Raw genomic sequence first — 20,805 nt, forward strand, 5'->3', positions numbered from 1 at the left:
TAAAAACACAAAAAGAAGTACTTCACGAACTGTGCTTCCCTGGGGAAGGAAAAGTGAACATGGGGAAAGCAAGGAAATGCAACAAGACAGTGATAATACCTGACATGAACAAAGGCACTGCCGCCCTCATGGACATTTACTGGGTTTGTGGCAAACAAGCCTACCTGCATCTACCCGCATCCTGGAAAGGTACTTGAGCCTTAGCCACTCTCCATACAGCCCGGATGGTAATACCAGAAAGCCATATCCAAGGAGCGGCAGGAGAATCGGCTGGCAGATCGGCAGCAGGAGATTCGGCTGGCAAATCGGCAGCAGGGCAGTCGGCTGATCTATCGACAGCACCCGACAAAAAAACACAGAACTTCCAGCTTATGAACTGTTGTCAGAATATGAGTTGAAAACAAAGTTGTCACAAAGCAAAAGATCTTCCAACTTTATTTTGCCTGAATCGTCAAAACTCCTTGCTGAGATCCCACAAAAATACAAGCTGTTCTCATCTGCAGAGACATTTTTCGCATCGCTGCTAGCACCAGGGCTCCAAGCATGAGTAAACGTCAAATGGTTACAAATAGTGCGCTGGGAGCTCATCCAACTGGCCAACGACATAGAAGAAGGATTCAACGTTATAAAAATCGAGCTACGCGCCATGCGCCTAATGACAATGCAAAACAGATATATTCTAGGTCTCCTCACGGCGATGGACGGTGGTGTTTGCTGAAAAATAGGGTGGCCTGTTGCACATTCGTGCCATCCGAATATGCAGATAATGGGACACTCTACACATGTGATAACAGTAGTCCACAATCTAGGAGAGAAGATGAGAACAGACGGTGGAGCAGAAGAAAGTACATGGTTTGACAACTTGTTCAGCTGGATACCATCATGGGTAAATGTGATGATGAAAATACTCGTCCCCATCATCGTCTTTGTGTTACTATTCTGCGTGCGCCAACTGGGACTCCGGTGTTGTGCAAAAAGCATGCCTACCTCGACTATGATGATGGTAACAATAGACCGACCGACAACGGTAGCAACTATGATAGATGCACAAATACAAATAGGGGAACATAACCCTCCAAAGTACAGGATGACTGCCATCTACAGGCAATATGGGGGCAGGGTCGATAATTTATACCACACCACAATCAAGGAACCAATAGAATTGCAATGGTATAACGACGTATTGGTAGACTTGGACAGGGATGGTGGGATATCCTTAACATGCACTCCAGATGAATATGGAAGAGGAGGGAATAGCTTGAGAAGTGTATGCAGAGCATGGATGCCAATAAAGGGTACCCCAGCCTGGGAAGAAGCAGTTGCTGAAGCTGAGTACCACCGAAGGTAGAATGGAAAGAATAAAGTGTCATAATATGTTACTTTAGATGTAACGAAAGGGGGGAATGTGTAAGAGCGAGGGGCTATCAGGCCCCTCACATCCTCTACTTCTCAGTACAAAACTCGGACCAAGTGCCTCCGGTAGTGGGTTCGCCCCTTGCCCTTATGCAATGTTAACTTTGGTTGACTGTCACGTAGATGGGACCACTGAGCAGGACACAGGGCATCCATTTGTGTACCCCCTTTTGACTCCATCTTGGTGACTAGGCCTCACTGCGATAGTACAAAAACGCTTCTCCTCCCTTTCTCGCAGCAGCACGGCCAGGCGCGCAGGGCACATGGCCCCCACCCTCGTTCTCACTCTGACTGGAAAACTCTGCGGTTCCATTCTCACGCTGAAGGCAGAGGTGCTTGCAACACATAATACATGTAACACATCACTCTTCCTCTGAGATCACTGTCCTGCATGTGAACCAGCATGAGCTAAGCACATAGCTCGTCCATCTCCACAAACGTGTCCTTGCCACCCTGCACCCTCGCCAGTGGAAACCTACTGCTAGTGTGACCCTGTGTCCCTGCAAGATATTCCTTTCATGTGCCAGACCACGGACCACGCCATGATGCCCACCCCGCAGATCCCCAACTATTATTAGACCCCTGCTGCAATATTCGTTGCCTACCACTAACACATGCCTAATACCAGAGATTGCAGACCTTAACTTCAACCAGTGTATTATAGTGGTCAAGACCCTTAACCTAAGACCTGTATAATCCAATGTTATTGATAGTACAGATATATGTGTGACTTTTATAGAGACGTGATAAACTACTGAAAGACTTTGAACAATTGTTATTTAGTGCATGCATTTTTGAGAATATATTATGTTAGCTTAGATAGTGACCACCCTGCCTCCCAGCGACCTGACCTTCACCAATTCGGAGCAGAGATGACTGACGTCAATCCACCCACCAACCAAGCAACCAACACGAGGAAGAGATGCCACCCACACCTGAGACATCGTGTGGACTGACCAATCCGGGACCAACGTAGTATCCTATGTTAGTTGCGTCATTTACCCTATAAAATGTAATGTAATGATAACTTGTGTCAGAGCGCTCTCAGAGATCTTTTGAATGCCATTCATTAGATAAACCTTGCCTTGAACTCTCGCAGCCTGCTCTCTTTGCCTTATTCCCCGTCCGGGGTGTGTCTGTTTTATTCTTTTGCACGTGTAAAACAGGGAGGGCACAAACAGTATTAAAAAATTAAAATTCCGTCCAGTGTACAGTCATCAAAATTAAACGTACATGATATGTACCGCCTCCATTGTTTTCGGCAAAGTCAGACAGCAATGTATTTCTACCAAAGATTCTTCGTGAAGTGATATTTCATGTGCCTTACAAACGTTTTTGAAACAACCTTATCAAATGGTATGTTTTGCAAACTTTCACTCCGTGAATTGTTACTAAATGTTCCCTTTAGCTCAAGGTGAAAAAACAATTGACCCTTATGGTTCAGTTGGATGCGTGGGCCTACTGAGCTCGCAATCAAAAAAGGAAAGCAAGTGACCTTCATTCAGAATGCAAATACATTCTCACTTTGCAACAACCTATGAGAATCCATTCATGAGAACCGCTAGTCCCATACACATGTAGAAACGCTGTTTCCATCAAACAGTGCAGGTGGCTGACACAGATTAGAAACTCTAGGACGCCAGTCTGACTGCAATATTACTGTAAATGCATTGTAACACAGACGCAGTAATTCTTCGCCATACATGGAGCACCAACTTCCAATTTACCGTATGAATTTGGTGACAAGAAAACACCACTTTTTGACTTCCTGATGCCACATCCCATTCCAGCGTCATTAACGCTCACCTTCCAGAACAGTATTTCATACGGGAAACAAGTGAAGTGGTGTCTTGTTTTATATGTGTTACCGGCGATGTCCGCGTACACCAAAACACAAATGAAACATGGCAGGTGCAGCGAAAGAATCTGACGCACTTCATGCTGTTCCACAACCAATCAGTGAAGGTGCTACATGTCCGCAGACATGACACTATGGATTAGCCAATCAATTTCTTGTCCGCAGAGCGAACAGGGAAGTGTGACCGCGCAGCAGACATAGATATCACTCATTTTTAGAGACATACTTTTTGGTCATTTTTTTAAAAAAAAAAACTACTGTTTGTATTGTCAGCAAATTTACAAAAGCACGCTTTCGGGACCAAACTCCTTCCCCTGCGACAAATTTGGTGAAAATCCATTCAGCGGCTTAATCTGTAGGCGTGCGCAAAGTTTTTCCCCTATTCAGCCTATGGGAAATAAGACGTTTTGGGACCCCTCCCATAACTTTTCCCCCCCTAGACCAAACACCACCAAATTTGCAAAATAATTCAGAGTGCCCCATATACTTTTGTTGCAGAGTTTGGTGAGAATTCCTCCAGGGGTAGAGAAGTTATAAGCCGCCCAAAAAGTGCTCTTCCTATGGAAACAGCAACTTAACCATAACTTCACAGCCACTAGCGTGGCTGTGTAATACCTTTAGTTATATGTATGAATCCCAGTGTGTTTCCCTTCCCAGTTCCTACCTCTTTTTTCCTTATCCACCAAAATGGTCCATTTCAGGGCCAATTTTTCAGTTATAAAAATAGACAATAAAAACACACACTGTATGTATGGGTCAAATAACTTTAATTTATGCTTTCAATACAGTGTGTTTTAAAATAATGACATACCCTTATGTATTTCATTATAGCCGCCAGTATCCCCTGTGGAAGCTGCATGTAAAATCCCCGAGTCATTGCTGCATTTAGCTGCGCATGCATCTTTGGTAGCTGTGGCTATAAAATGTTAAAAAAACATATTTACATATATATGTGGGCAGTAATCTTGTAAAGATGTATTTTAGGATACATTGAGTGTAGTCTGTGTACACAGGTACTGTAACACTTTGATAACATTCTATACATCAACAGTACATACAAATGTAAACATTTTAAAAAGTGAAGTAAATATGCAAAGATTTTTAAGAAAAGTTTTATTTGGGGGTATGTGGTTGTACAATTTCTTTTTATTTGACTTTTTACACATGATACAATGTTTTCATTAGCCCACTTCTCTGTATTATCAATGTCAATTATGCATGGTATAACAAAATCCTTGAAATGTAAGGAAAACACTTTAGTTGCAGGGATGTTAAGGTGAGAAATACATTGCAAAAAAGGAATAAAAAAGAATTACATGTTGTAAGAGAACATTGATAACATCACAAATTGCATCACTGATGACAACACTGGTGACAACACTAATTACATTGTATATAACAGATTACATCAATAAAGGCATTGGACATAACATGATTAATATGTTAGCTCATAAAAACCTTGATTTTCTTATTAATGATTGAGGCCATGGACTTGGCCATGACGAAGGCTGTGGTCACTGGCCACAACCAAACACCATAATTAGTGGTCAGTTAGTGCTGCAAAATACTAATGTGCATGGTTAAAAAACATGTCTAGTGGTCCATCCCATCACTGTTTTAAAATATGTGCAACTTTGAAAGCTGTAGTCAGTGGCCATAGCTAAAGGCCATCGCTGGTGCCCATTGATATGTTAGAATATACAGTTGGCACGGTCAAAGGCTGGCACCACTGGCAACTATTGTGTTGAAGACCATGCCTAATGGCTGGTTAGTGCATATAATATACAGAGGGCATTGTCGAAGGCCATAGCTTGGCGCTGGCTAGTGTTGGTTAATACACAGTGGGCACCTCCAAAGTCCATAGTTTATGGCATGTTAGTATTTTAAAATACACAGTGGACATGGCCAAACAATCTACTAACTGCTAATGGTCAAAGGCCATGACTAGTGAGGCCCATTTATATATTGGGATATACAGTGGGCATAGGTAAAGATTGTGGCCACTGGCTAGTATTGTTCTCAAGCCCATACATAGTGGCTGATTCATGTATATAAGAGACACAACTGAAAGCTGTAGTCACAGGTGAAGGCCACAGTTTATGGTTGTTGAACTGTTAGTGTTTAAAAAATACAGTCCACATGGGTGAAGACTGTGGCCAGTGTCCATGACTATAGGCCATGATTAGTACCCAGTGATGTGTTAAAATATATTTTGCCATGCACACTGACCATGGCAGAAGGCCATCTTGAATGTTGGTTACTGTTGTAATGCAATTAGTGATGTTATCAGTGATGTAATCTGTTATGTCATCATTGTGATCATAAGCTGCGCAACAGGGGGCACAAAGTTAAGGTGGCTTTAGCTGAATTTCAGGGATTTTTTTGTTTTAAGTTCTCATATTAACATCCTTGAATATATATATTATATGGCCCACGGTACCAGCAGTGTATTTATGGTTAAGTTGCTAAACTCATAGGAAGAGCACTTTTTTGGCAGCTTATAACTTCGCTCCCCCTGCACAAATCCTCACCAAACTTTAGTAGACTGAATGGGGAAAGAATTTGCGCACAGCTACAGGCCGAAAGGCTGGACGGATTTGCATCAAATTTGCAGTGGGGGCTTAGGTCAGAAAGTGTGCTTTTGTGTTTTTGGTGGGAATCCGACCAGTGCTTTTGTTGCAAAGAACTGAAATGCATGTTCCAAAACATTTGTGATATCTGGGTCCACTCCACTGACCCATTTCCCTGTTCATTTTGCGGACCCAAGTGTCATTGGCTTGCGGTACGGCGTGCTGTCAGAGAACTTTGGACAATGCAGAGGTTGGCTGGAGGGAAGAGCGCTCTGCGTCAACATTTTTTGGCAAACGCCGCCATGGTGTATCAGAGGACAATGCACAGGCGGAAGGGTCTGTAAAATATACTGTACGCCATGTGTTGGTGGCAAGAAGGGAGGGATATGGTGGGGGAGTGAGAAGCAGTTCATGTGACATATGTAAATAGGTGGAAGAAGACGGAGGAGTGCTTGCAGTATTATTGTGTATTAGTGTGTATTCGTACCTAGACAGGCAACAACTTTGTGTGATGATTGGAGGCAGCTGTCGTAACGGCCCGATAGCTTCTGTTGTGACCTGTTTGTGGTGACCTCTTTCCATGGTGAGTGGTGGCACGTGAATTTCAGAAGGCGCATGATTTGTACATGGCATAGGTTGGGTGGGAGTGCTGGTTCCTGTGCTATGTGAATGGCTAGAGGTAGTTGGGCATATGGTGGAATGCATGGGTGCATGAAGTTGTGGTGTGTCTGTTGAAGGATTACACTATTGGGTGCATGGCCGAAGGCCGTAGGGCTAGCCCATGCACTGAAGAGCCTAGGGTTTAAACTCACCCACCGCAGCAATGCATGACTGACTCTGCAGCTGGTAGAGGGTGGTGCTTGCATAGTGTGGTGTATGCACATTGGTTGGAGTAGGGCCAATGTTGTGAACAGTATGTGGGTAGGTTGGCAGTGACACAATACTTTGTAAATGGAAGTGGGTACGGCCATAGTATGTGAATGAAAGTGCACAGGGGTGCAGGAGACAGTGTTTTATTTGTACATGATAGTAACTGTTGAAATTTATTACTGCATAGCTCCATGGAGTTGCATAGGTTGGGTAGGAGTGCTGGTGGAAGTGCTGTGTGTGTGGATTGTTACAGTTGGTGACATGGTGACATGCATGGTGGCATTATGTTACGGTGGGTGTGTGCAAGGCCTAGACTATTGGGTGCATGGCCGAAGCCCAGTGGCTGTAGGCCATGCATTCAAGAGACTAGTGCTTGAGCACACCCATGGCAGTAATGCATTGTTTGACTTTAGAGGGTGGTGACTTGTATAGAATGGGTGTGGAGCATATTTTAGATGCAATAGAGCAGCAGAATTGAGCTGCCATGCATGTATGTTTGGTTTCGCAGGTCAGATGACTGTTAGAACATTGGCAAGTATTTCATGTGAGGTTGGAGATGTTGCAGTAAATGTCACGCAGTGTGGGCACTGGGTACAGTGTTTGCATACTGTCAGTATGGTAGAGGGTATGGTTGAAGGGCAGCTTATATGTGCTTGGATAGTGTGCTGTGTGCAGATTGCTTGGAGTATGGGCAATGTTGTGAACATTTTGTGGTTAGGTTGGCAGTGATGCAATACATTCTGAGTGCAAGTGGGCAAACAGTAGTATGTGAATGAAAGGGCATAGGGGTGCCAGAGACAATGTAATGTTTGCTCATTATGGTAACTGTTGCATGTAACTCTGTGCATATCCATTGCAGTGTGGAGGTTGGGTAGGAATGCTGGTGCCAGTGGTGCATATGTGCATAGTGGTAGTTGGTGACCTGCTGACATGCATGGTTGCATTACGGTGCGGGAATGTGTGCAAGGAGCACATCCACTGCAGCAATTCAGCTTTGACAGTGTAGCAGGCACAGGGTGGTGATCTTTGGAGAATGGGTGTGGAGCACATTGTAGACGTGCTACAGCAGCACAAGTTCATTGCAAAGCGTGTATTGTGCGTTGCATGGTTGTGGTGATAGTTGCAAAATGCTACAGTATTTGGTGTACAGCAGGAGATGGTGCAGTGAGAAGTTGTGCAGTGTGGCCACAGGGTGCAGTGTTTACGTAATGTGAATATGGAAAAGGATATGGTTGAAGTGCAGCTTATATGTGACTGGTTACTCTGCTGTGTGCAGATTTATTGAGGTAGGCCCAATGTTGTGAAGCTGCTGTGCATAGGTTTACAGTGACACAATACTTTGTGAATGGCAGTGGGGAGGGGTTGTGCAGGCCGTGGTATATTTGTGGATTATGCTAAGTGTGACACGTTTTTGTGAATGGGTGTCTTATGGTGTGGGAGAGTTGGATAGAAGTGCTGCTACATATGTTAGATTTGTGCATATTGTTAGGTGCCCACATGGTTGTTTGCTTGGATCCAAAGTGTTGTGGTTGATGTTGAAAGGACTGCAATGTTGTGTGCATGGCCAAAGCTGTGTTGGGTGCATCTTATGATCTTTGTGGATGCTGCAATCGTACATGCTTTGCAGATGTTTGTGGTGGAGGGGCTTTGCAATCAAACAAACTGAATGTGTACTGAGAGTGTGTAACGGTAAATATGGAGTGGTGTACAGAAATGGCAGTGCGCAATGCAGAGGTTTTGTATGTGATTGCTGAATGCGTGTTTGAAATTTTGCCAGCAATCAATGCGGGAGTGCTGAAAAAATGCCCATGCAAAGGGAAGAAGTATTGTGTGTGCTTTACTGGGCCTCACTGTAGATGGGAAAGCGTACGTGCCACATCCTGCCATTAGGTGCAGGGTGGAAATGGAAATGGAATTGTGGGAAATAGGCAATTAGGTGTTTGGGGTGTGGTTCACAGGGAAGGGCGGTACCATTTTGTCCCAATACTGTGTCGGTAGGGTGGTCGAGATGGAGAGACGCAAAGTGCTTATCGTCAGTGATACCTTTGTGTGACATCTGCACAGGTGTTATGTGCAAAAAGGCGTTGCTGGTTATTTCGGGGTGGAAGGAGTGGACGCTTTTTGGGGCTGTCAGGGTGACTGCAGTTTCGGTGGGGTGGTTCGCCTTTGCAGATATGTGGTATCCGTCATGAACGTTGACTTTGTCGTGGACAAATGGAAGTCTACATTTGGGTTACATGTCATGTGGATGTTTATTCCATCACCTGAAGAGGTTGCTGAATGCAGTGATGCAGATATTTCCTACTGCCAATGTCATTTTCTCATGCATAACACCAGGAGGAGTATGGGCCCATGATGATGTAATTTGTCCCCAGCCAGAGGTCGGAAGGTGTGCTTTAAACAGAATTGTACGTGAATTTATGCAGAGTTATGGCGTGTTCTCCACTCACTATGAGATCATGAGGTCACATAATATGCAGTGGTTCCATAGAAATGGCATGTATTTGAGCGCCGTTGGCAACTGTGTACACTTTGCAAGAAGCATTGACTGGAATGTGGTATAAATGTGAGGAGAGGCAAACAGAAACGCATATAAAGATAAAAAAAACAAAAGAAGTTGCTTGCACGCATGTAAAAAAAAAAAGAAAAAAAACCTCTCTACATCTACGATGGAAAACCGAATACCCTACCCACTTTGATATTGCCACAATCTGCCCTTCACGCCATGTTGCCCAATTGACACGGCACTGTGGGGATTAGCCACTCAGGTACTGTGGGTGTGGTTAATAGTAAGAGGCGGTGAAACTGTTGTACATTATACTCTGCGTACTGAGGGCGCTGACATGGTGAAACGCATTGTGTTGACTGTAGGTGATCCCTTTGTAATAGATCAGCACAACTATGCCTTGGGAAGAAACTTTGATGTCAATTTTGGTTTGGAAGGAGTGGAAGCATTGTGGAACGCTGTGTATGAGTGCAATTTCACTGATATTCATGCACTTTGCAAAGACCTGGCCACTTTTGAAGCAGCAGATGTTCTCGTCATCCACTACGGCGGCATGCAAATGGGTTGTTACCTGGCTTGCTTAGATTTCGAGCCTTCTTTTTGGCTTCCATGCCTTGTTCCCATGTGTGCTGTCAACTGAAGAAGATGATGAAAGCAGTGCAGCACATTTTTCCCACTGCCAAGTTGCTTTTCTTATGTATACCCCCAAGAATCATGTGGAACTATTCCAATGATTCCTGTCGCCAGCCAGAGGTCAGAAGGGGTCTCATCACAGAAGCATGTGTGACTTCTTGAGTGCTGCTGGGATGTTCTCCTGTGAGAATGACAACATTTGTTCTTGCTATATACACCTTTTCAAAGGAAATGGCATGTCTTTGACCAGTGGCAATGACATTTTCTTTAACAATCTACAGGTTGCCGTGCAAACCCTATTGTAAGAATGTGAGCTGCCGTAGAAAACAGAGAAATACTTATACAAACCACACAAAAAAGGTGTTTCTATGAAAGCACCTTTTAAAACAAAAGATATTTTAAGAGCCACCTCAACTAATGACGTCCCCTACCCTGGTTGAAAATTATTCCTCCACTCCCGCGCGCACACAGCACAGAAAGTCTCTGAATATTGCGATAGTTGCAGGGTGGCACATGTAAGATATGCCCCTTTTTCAGATGATGGCCATAGAAATGGGCCTGTAGAGCCTATGGGATTGGTCAGTAAGGTGTATGGGTGTGGTGTGTACCTATAGACTGTGGAGCACAGTGTATTTGTCGACAGACATGCAGAGGGTGCCGTTATGGCTGTGTGTTTCATGAGCCACAGCATGCCGGTTTTAGGGGAGTTTGAAATACATTGGCCCTCATTACGACCCTGGCGGAAAGGGGAAAACGATGGCGGAAATGCAATACCGCCATCGAATAGCGCTCGGTGCGACTATGACCCGTCACCGCAAAGTACGAAGCCATTAGCGACACCGCAGTGAACGCCAACGCTAACTGCACTAAGCACGCGCGCGCGCGCCATGCCAAACCGCAAACACCACCATGGTGCAACGGTACGCCAATTCCGACCCTAGCGGACATGTACCTAACGCCATCAGGCATGGCGGAATGGACCATTCCGCCATGGCGAGAAGTACGGCATCGCGAATCAACCGTAAACGGCCCCACTGAGTGCCTGTACACCGCTCCCTGCCCACAAAGTACAACTCCCTGTAGGTGCAATGAAGTCACAATGCAACCATTGAAATGTACAAAGCACCCATGCATGCCAACGAACAAAAGAAACACAAGAGGGGCCAATGGGAGCTGCAGGGCACAGATGGCACGAATACAGAAGCCATCCCAATGGACATGACCACAGTCCCCCCCCCCGAAACGCACGCAAACACAGGCCCCTGTGACCAGCAACATTCCGAAAATCACATCATTCCACCAGTCCACCTGGCTGACCGCCATCTGTCACACAAAACCCAATCCCCCTCCCCTGAGCATGACAACATCCAAACTGTCATATAGGCAGCCCCCATCCCTGACCTCACGGGCTCAGTAGGCAAACGCGCCCAGCACAGTACCACGCAACTAAACCCCGAAGCAGGAACCCAATGCAGATCTCCTCACAATACATCGCCCCACATATAGGCACATGCCACATCACTTGCAAAGAAAAACGCTACACGGCCCAAATCAGAATAGAAATTTAATGCACAACAAAATCACCAAGCCCATACAGCCATCAGGCCATGAACTCCAAAACACATTTCACCATTGTGGGCTGCATCCGCAAGAAATGACCAGCCACTACTTGTGTGACGCCCTGTCCCATCATGGTACACAGAGCCACAATCACGTACGAAAAGGCAAAAAGGAAGCGCACACAACCGCAGGGCCGTCCCAATGGGGAGGCACTAGTCCAGCTGAAAGGCCGAAATGTTGCTCCGAGCCACCAGTACTGCGTAAGGGCATGTGGGCCACTGGCGATCGTCCCATAAGATCGTAATGCTGCTCCACCGATTAACACGAAGCAGCAGGTGTCGGGAGTAAAATCCATCTGCAGTAGTGGCATACAGATGGCAGTGGCAAAAGGGTAGGAGATACCTGTCAACCAAAAGAAAAGAACAAGAACAGAATGGCCATCAGAACTACATTCGAACAACTCACTTCAATGAGCACACGAAATCCACAGCCATATGCATGCTAGGCCACTCCAAAGGATCATCAACACCCCAAAGCCACTTGCGACTCATAACCATCTATACCTAGGTGTAAACACCATCACGAACGAGTGTACCTGTGCATGCGTCTGCCAAAACAGAATCCATCAGATGGGAATGTTAACGTGCATGGACACAAGTGTCTGAGGGCGCGTCGAGACAGGGAGGGCTCAACAAGGCCAGATAGACGATGGTCCCACTATGGCAGCCCTGCATCACATAGCGTAGGGGAGGCGGAAAGATCCCAAGAAGCCCTGTACATGGCAAACTCTGTATCAAATCACCTGCCCATGCATCCATTCATCATTCCCCCATCCCGGGATCAAAACGCCTGAATATTTACTCACATGACATTAGAAACATCCATTGAGACTGTGCGTTATGCAGCCTGCTAAATCCACAGTGCCCCAGCCCGTAATTCCAGTGTTGTGAAGTAACATGTATTTGGGAATGGCCGGCCTCATCGCCCACGTAGCTATTGCGCATCCCAAACTATTCATATCAATCATTGCTCCCTCGCCATGGGCCCTGTCTCAAGGACATAGAACAATAGAACGTTATATTTGCAGTCAGACCTGTGGGCATCTCCTCGCCGCTAGCTGGAAACCGAAAGCGCCGCCCTTCGAATTCCTCATTTGCAACATCACGTCGAAAAGGCATCTGTGGCCGTTTGAAATCACTAATTATTCCATCGAGTGCGGCTGTGTGTGAAAATGGCAACTGCCTACACCCACAAATGGGACGCCCCGCCCGTCGTTGCAACTCAGTACAGTGATGCATGAGGGCCCACCGTTACTCGAGTACTACGTTCCACTGACCCTTCACAAGTCCGTTCGCGACTGCACAGATAGTATGGGAAACAATGGGACCACAGCAGAATGAACATATCAACCAATCTTACACGCCCATCGGGTACAAATACATGATTGCAATAGCAAGATACCAATCCCCGAATTGCAGCGTAGTGCGCGGGACGTGCTCGGCCAAAGGGGAGAGCAGTTTGCACAGGTGGAATCAATCACCACAGGTGGAGGCCATACAGCCTGAAAACACATAAATTGCACAGCCAGTCTCCTCCCACAACCACAGCGAAATGCTACCGGCAGGACTCGCGATGTTGGCCCTGGGGGACCTGATAGCACTGCAAGTGCTCCGACTCCAAGAAGAAGACGAACAACAACTACAACCAGCCGCACGGAGGAGACGCAGGAGGAGGAGGAGGCCAAGGCAGGGCCAGCAAGGCCCAGCAGCACAGCCACTACCACCACGCAGGCAGCCCGCAATACCACGCCTCCGAGCACATCCGTTCAACCTCACTGATGAGCAGATCCACACCCTCTACCGTCTGGACCGGGACACCATAGCCGCCATTGTGGACATGACACAGGCTGACCTAGTCAGCATGATAGATAGCCCAACCGCAATCCCACCCCTACTGAAGGTGGTGTCTGTACTCCACTTCCTGGCCACAGGCACCTACCAGCACACAGTCGGACAGTTGCATGGCATTTCTCAGCCACTGTTCTCACGGACACTATTGCAAGTGCTCGATGCCCTCCTGCAGCACGCAGACGACTACATCTCCCTACCACGCTCGGAGCAGGAAATTACGAACACAAAAGTGGGATTCCATGCACTTGCCGGCATACCGGGTTGCATTGGTGCCATCGACTGCACCCATGTTGAATTGGTCGTCCCACATGCCATGGAGGCCCAGTACCGCAACCGAAAACAATTTCATTCCCTGAATGTACAAATGGTGTGTGACTCCAACAGGATCATTACGCATTGTTGTGCCCGATTCCCTGGATCAACCCATGATTCCATGGTCTTGAGGAACTCTACCATACCACGCTACATGGAGCGACACGCAGGGAACAGATCCTGGCTACTCGGTGAGTCTCATTGCATGCATGATGATGTGGGGTATGTGATTTGGCAATGTACTGGCAGGAAGGGGGGGGGGTGTGCGTACGTATCAATGGCATTCCACATCCTACGTTTATCGTCCACATACAGGTGATGCTGGATATCCACTGAAGAGATGGCTCCTCACACCAGTCCGGAACCCACGGGACCAGCATGAGGAGGACTACAACCATGCCCACTCACGTACCCGTGTAGTCATAGAACAGGCATTCGGCCTACTGAAGACTCGTTTCCGCTGCCTCAGCAGGTCTGGCGGGGCACTCCTGTACCGCCATGAGAAGGTTGCAAAGATGGTCATGGCATGTGTCATGCTCCACAACATGTGCGTACGTAGAAATGTGCCCATGCCCCCTGACGCTGAACTGCAAGCACCGGATGATGGTCATGATGAGGGTGGGGATGTGGCAGCACCTCAAGGAGTCTGCGAGGCACCGGAGGGCCGTGACATCCGTCAGCATCTCATTGATGTATGCTTCTAGCACTCATGCCTGGTGGCTGATACATGGACACGGGACACGTGGCACTGTGTGTGTCTGGGACATGCACAAAATGGACTGTACGCCTATGATGGCCTAGTACACAAAGATCAATGTCCACACATCTCATTGGTTGATTGTGCACTGTTTATGGCATATGTGATATCATGTTGTACACCCTATCGACCCGCCACCCAAGTGAGCCCAACACACCCCCTCCACCCTCCTACCTCCCCCCCGAACACCAGTGTTCAAAGATGCTCATTGTCAGTGGGCTGTCGCTATTGCATGCCCCCTCTGCGGGTATCAGGGGCACCCCTGCCCGTGGAGCGCCGGGTCCTCCCAGATCTACGTTGGGGGCTGCCCTGGACGGAACTTGCAACGGATGATGTGTCTGCCTGCTCACGTCCATGCATGTCCCTAAGGGTTTGCGAGAGCTCAGTGAGCACACGGCGCACTGCGGCAAGTTCGGCACATACGTCTTTGGACGTCGCATGCAGTTCCCCCCTCAGGCTCTCGGTGCTTCTCTCCATTTGGACTCTCAGGCTCTCGGTGCTACTCTCCATTTGGACTCTCAGGCTCTCGGTGCTACTCTCAATTTGTGCCCTTAGCGTCTCTGTACCTCTCTCCATTTCTGACCTAAGTGTCTCTGTTGATGTTTCTATGTCTGCCTTGGTGCCCCCACATTCATCGGCATGGTCCTTGAGGAGTGTGGCCATTTGCTGCTGTTGGACGATTAACTTGTCGAGGGACTGTTGCCTCTGCTGGGCCATGCCCATTTGCGGGGGTGTCACAGAGGGGCTGTTGTCCTCATGTTGCCTTGCCACAGGGCTTGTGGGGGATGGCCAGTCGTCGTCTTGTGGCTGCACCTGCGTGGTATCCTCATGTTGTACGGGATGGGACAGACAGGGGGATTGGGACAGGTCATGGATGGATCTGACCTCGACATCCCCGTCTTCTGTGTCCGAGCATGCTGCCATCAATGGGGTGTCACCTATGGTGCTGCTGCCACCAGAGGCAGTGCCTTCTGTGGCATCCATTGGGGGGACCTGTGGTGGTGGTGTTGTGGCCATGCTGGCTGCTGGGGTGCCTGTTGATGTTCCCTCCTCTGTGCTGCCACCTGATTTGTGCTGCTGCCGTGTCTTGATGCGTGCAGCTGAGGTGGAGGGTCTCTGGCCGTTGGTCTTGGCCCTCTTTGCAGGTGTGCTGGTAGGGGTGTCCTGTGGCTCGTCGTTTGGATCAGACCCTGTGGTGGAGTAAAGGAGGGCGAGGGTTATTGATGGGTCTGTGGGAATTGGAATGGCATTGTATCACATGCTTTGGGGTGGTACCTGAGGGTGATTTGGGTCGGGGCCTTGGAGGTGCTTTGATTTGTGTGTGGAGTGAGGGTGCAGTTGTTTGGCAGCCTGCAGTTTGGGTGTGCCTGCTGCACGTGTAGTGCGTGTATTAGGGGTTTTTAATTATTTATGTATTTATTGTGTGTTTTAACGTGCGCTATCAGGCCGATGTGTGTGGACGTTATCCTGGACATGTGTTTCTGTTGCACTATGTGGACGCATGGTGCTTCACATGGATGGACTGTGTGGCTTGTTATATCTGGCCCACCTACCTGAATCTTCGGATGTCTGCACTCCTTTCTCCATCCCTCCGACTCCCTCAATGCTCTCCATTCCGATGGTGGAGGCACAGATTTCTTCCCAGGGGGTCAACTTGATGGGTGATTCAGGACCTCCCCCGGTGGCTGTGGCAATGTTGCGGTTGGCAGAGAGTATGCTGCGGACGCGTATCCGCAGGTCGTCCCATCGCTTGCGGCATTGCTGTGGGGTGCGGGGTGCGGTCCCCACCGCACTTACCCGCTGTGCCACCAGAGCCCATATGGCCTTCTTGTTTGCAAGTGCCGTCCTGGTCATTTGCGTGGAGAAGACCACGGCAGCATTCTCCTGGAGGGTCTCTGTTAGCACGGTGAGTTCCTCACGGGAGAAGTGGACCTGCCGCTTGCGGTCGCACGCTTTCTTCGCTGCTTTTCCCATTTTTCTTGGTTTCGCTAGGGTGGTTGACGGGGTGGGGTGTGTCTCAGGGTAGTGTTTTTAGTGGTTGTGTGGTTTTAGTGTATTTATAGGTGTACGCCGGGATGTTTCCCGTTCCGGGCCCGTGTTTTAACTTCCGTTTCCGTATATTTCCGGCCACCGTACTTTCCGGTAGGCGCACACTGCGGTGACCGCTAAGAGGGGTGGCGGTATTGCACCTGGGGCGCCGTACGGCGGCGGTGTGGGCCGTTTTGGGGTCTTTTCCGCCATCGCGGTCTTTGCACTTCCGCCATGCCGTGGTGCTCGTGCCCGATGGGTCGGAATGGGCCGCACTTTGCTCCTTCGTGCAATGGCGGAAACGCTATTTACGCTGTGGCGCTCCGGTCAGTCGATTTCCGCAAGGGTCGTAATGAGGGCCATTGACTGAAAGTGAATGAAAAACACTGTGAAGTGGCTGCTCATTTTGGAATCTATAATGTGGATTTCTCCATTTGAGGACCAACTGAACTGGTGCGCATCCACATCTGTCTCTGGGCAATGCGTGAAAAAAAATAGTTGAAAATACGTGGTCTCAGCTTTTGAAAGGAGCCTTGCCAAACTTAACCAAACCCAGCCTAAATAATCATATGAAGTTATCATTTAAAACTCCTCAACATAGAGAACTTTACTACATGGCCCTACTGCAACTTTTTAAACCATGGAGAAAAGAAGATTTATTAGGCACCCATGGCTCATGTGAAGCTGCATTCAATGCAAATGAAAGCAGTATGACAAATATTAATGTCAATCAATACAAAAACATGTTGGACAATGAACGCCAACAAGATGAAGAAGTTCAAGAACAACTAAATTAAGACACTCCTGAGGGCAGTCAACCTTCTGTTACAGGAAGCCAAGAATCACTTGGAGAGCCACTCATAGAAAATGAAGCAGAATTAGCCATGTCTGAAGTAGAGAACAACATGTATCAATATGAACAATCAGAAGAAAACTTGGTACTGCTGAAATTGCAACTAAATGATGAGCAACACAGCATTTTCTTAGAAGTGACTAAAGAAATTGAATATGGTTTGAAGCATGAAAGTAAAACAGTTAGCTGTCAAAACGATAAACCTCTACTCCTCTATGTAAGTGGTGAAGCTGGTTCTGGAAAAACCTTCTTAATACAGCAAATTCCTACAAAAGTTAACACACATTCCAGCTGTTATAACAGCCTCCACAGGTTTAGCTGACTACTACATATGAGGTGTTGCTTTACACCAACTATTTTTCCTTCCAGTAAAACACCTAACAAATTTGAGTACTACAAACTATCAACAGAAGCTGCTACTGAAGTACACAGAATTCAGAAACAAATGAAAATAATACTAATAGATGATGTAAGCATGGTCTCCAGCCTAATTTTGGCATTAATTCACCTCAGATTCAAGAAGTCCTTAAAACAGACTACGAATAACTCTTTGGAGGAAAACACTTTATTGTTTTTGGAGATCTCGTAAAATAACACCAGTGAAATGTGAACCTATTATTCAAACCGTAGGACACAAACAGTGCCGCAGCACACATGGCAGCATAGGAAATATAATATTTCCAATACTGAGTGCTAACTCAAAACATGCATCAGTCTGCAGACCCCACCTATGCTATCATTTTGAAAAGCTTTAGGACTGCCCTTCTTTCTAATCTATATTAAATAGTAGACTCATCCATGATCTATATAGGCATGACAGATCTGCTCCTGATGACATGGAAACATTTGCACCAAAAAATGTAAAATGCATGTCCTTAATGCCAACCCCAGCAAGCTGTATGCAATTCAATGAGACAATTTTAAAAGAAATGCAACCAATAGTGCATTCAGCTCCACAGGCAAACTCTAAGTGCACAGCATAACACTCCCTATGTGTCAACAAGCAAAAGCAAGTCTAAATAGCTTAGAAACATGTTTCCCCAACAAAGCTAGTTTGGTGGTTGTGGTTGGCCTATGGCCATGCACCCTCAAATCTAGGCACTGGCCACAACCATCACAGCAAAATATTGTCATGCACCCAAGAATCTGGCCACTGGCCACAACCACCACACCACAACTTGCCCTTAACTTCCCAAATCAAATGACATCTTCAGACACCAAAATAGATGGCCAACCCTATTTTTCACCAATGCCAATATCCCTATATCATGTAGATTCCACTCCCCTACTCTAACCAATCCCTCTTGTCACCAAATAACCCCCAGCTTATTTTTCAAACTGCCCGCTGAAGTCTTATTATTACAATGGTTGTAGCCAGATTCTTGTGTGCATGGCCATATTATTCTGTGGTGGTTGTGCCAGTGCCTATATTGTCGGGTGCATGTCCTATTTTTCACCTTTGCAAATATCCCCATATCATCTAGATTCCACTCCCCTATCCTAAAAGAGCATGCTTGCAGTACCCAAATGAGCTGCCCATCCAACATTCTGTCTGCAGAATATCACAGTGTCTGGGACTGGCGTGCCCCTTATGCTCTTCTTCCACCTAAACAAATAGCCCCATATCATCTTTCTTTCACTCGCCCACCCTTCCTAGGCCCTCTTTCCAACACCAAATGACCCAAAATGTGTTTCCCAGCCTTGCTCCCCACTGCGCTATCCACGGACAGTCGCGGCTGTCTGTGGATACAACATGGCAGGCATTTTGGAAAGATATGACACACATCCCGCTTTTTTTTGGCAACCAATCAGGGGCTGCATCAGATGTCCACAGACATTACGAAGGTCTCTCGAAAATCGGAGTGAGTCCGTAGACCGAACCCAGATATCACAACATTTGTTTGACCTAATATTGGCCTGTTTTAAAGAAAACTCCTGAACGGATTTGCACTGAATTTACAAAGGCACACTTTCTGGACCAAGCCGCTGCTCCTGTCTAATATTTGGTGAAAATACGTCCAGTGGTTTAGGCTGTATGCATGAGCACATTTTTTTTTCCATTGCATCTAGGGAAAAAAATGAAATTTTGTGACACCCCTTATAACTCTCACTCCCCCTTGATGAATCCTCAGCAAACGTGCCTAACAAAAATTCAGACGGGCCATAAACCCAAGTTTGGTGAGGTTTCGTCAATGGGGGGCAAAGTTATGGGGGACTCACACCGTTTTTTTTCTTCCATAGTCGCAATGGAACAAAATGTTTGCTCACGCCTACAGCCCAAACTGCTGGACGGATTTTCATCAAATCTGCGGCAGGAGCAGCGGCTTGGTCCCGAAAGTGTGCTTTTATAAATTTGGTGTACACCCATACAGTTGTTTTCTTTAAAACAGGCAAAATGTATGTCCCCAAAAATGTGTGATATCTGGATCCGCTGATTGGCTGGTGAAAAGCGTGATTTACATCATATTATTCTGAAACGCCCGCCGTGTTCTATTCACGGATAGCCGCGGCTGTCCATGGATAACGTTGTGGGGAAAAGTGCTGGGAAACATGTTTTGGGGCATTTGGGGCTGGTAAGAGGGGCTGGAAAGGGTGGGGGAGTGAAAGACGGTTGATATCATGTGTTTGTTTAGGTGGAAGAAGAGCGTGCAGAGCTCAGCAGTCAGTGTACACCGCGGTAGTCTGCGGACAGGGCTTGGGCGGGCGGCTTGTCTGGTGAATACAGGGATGCTTCATTAGGGTAGAGGAGTGGAATCTAGATGATATGAGGATGTTTGCATAGGTTAAGAATGGGCCTGCACCCAAGAATCTAGGCACTGGCACAACTACTGCAGTATCATACGGCCATGCAACCAGTAATGTGCCCACAACTATTGCAGTAGGTTGTGTTTGGTGGGCAGTTGGAGAAACATGTTTGGGCTTATTTGGTGACTGCAAGAGGACTTCTTAGAGTAGGGGAGTGGAGTCTGGATGATTTGGTGATACTGCCATTGGTGAAAAATAGTTTGCGGTCTACTTTGATATCTGCAGATGGTGTTTAAATTATGTTAAGCTAAGGGCAAATTTTTTTGTGTTCGTTGTTGCCAGTGGCCAGATTCTTGGGTGCATGGCTGTATTTTGCTGTGGTGGTTGTGGCCAGTCCCTAGACTCTTGGGTGCATGGCCAGAGGCCATAAGAACACTACTTACAGGAATGTTAATAAGTGCTTTTGCTGTTACAATCACTGTTACACAAGGAGGAATTGAAATGGTGTATGTCTTTTACTTTTTGAAAGTAGTGGTGGTATGACTGTAGTTAGATACCAATTGGCATATTCTAAGTGTTTATTGTTTTGCAATTTGTTATGATATCATTTGATGCAGTTTGATTCATGTTGGTGCATTCTAAGTACTTTACTATTCAACAATAATACTGTTAATATTTTTAACGTTTTCATGGGTATGTTTTGAAGCAATTTTATTCCTGATGGTGGATTTTAGCTGTTTCTCTATTGGAAGTAATATTGCAGTCCTATGGGTGTAGTCAGATACCAGTT

Source organism: Ambystoma mexicanum, chromosome 5p, assembly GCF_040938575.1.
Source record: "Ambystoma mexicanum isolate Mex_15411 chromosome 5p, UKY_AmexF1_1, whole genome shotgun sequence".
Lineage (NCBI taxonomy): Eukaryota > Metazoa > Chordata > Amphibia > Caudata > Ambystomatidae > Ambystoma > Ambystoma mexicanum.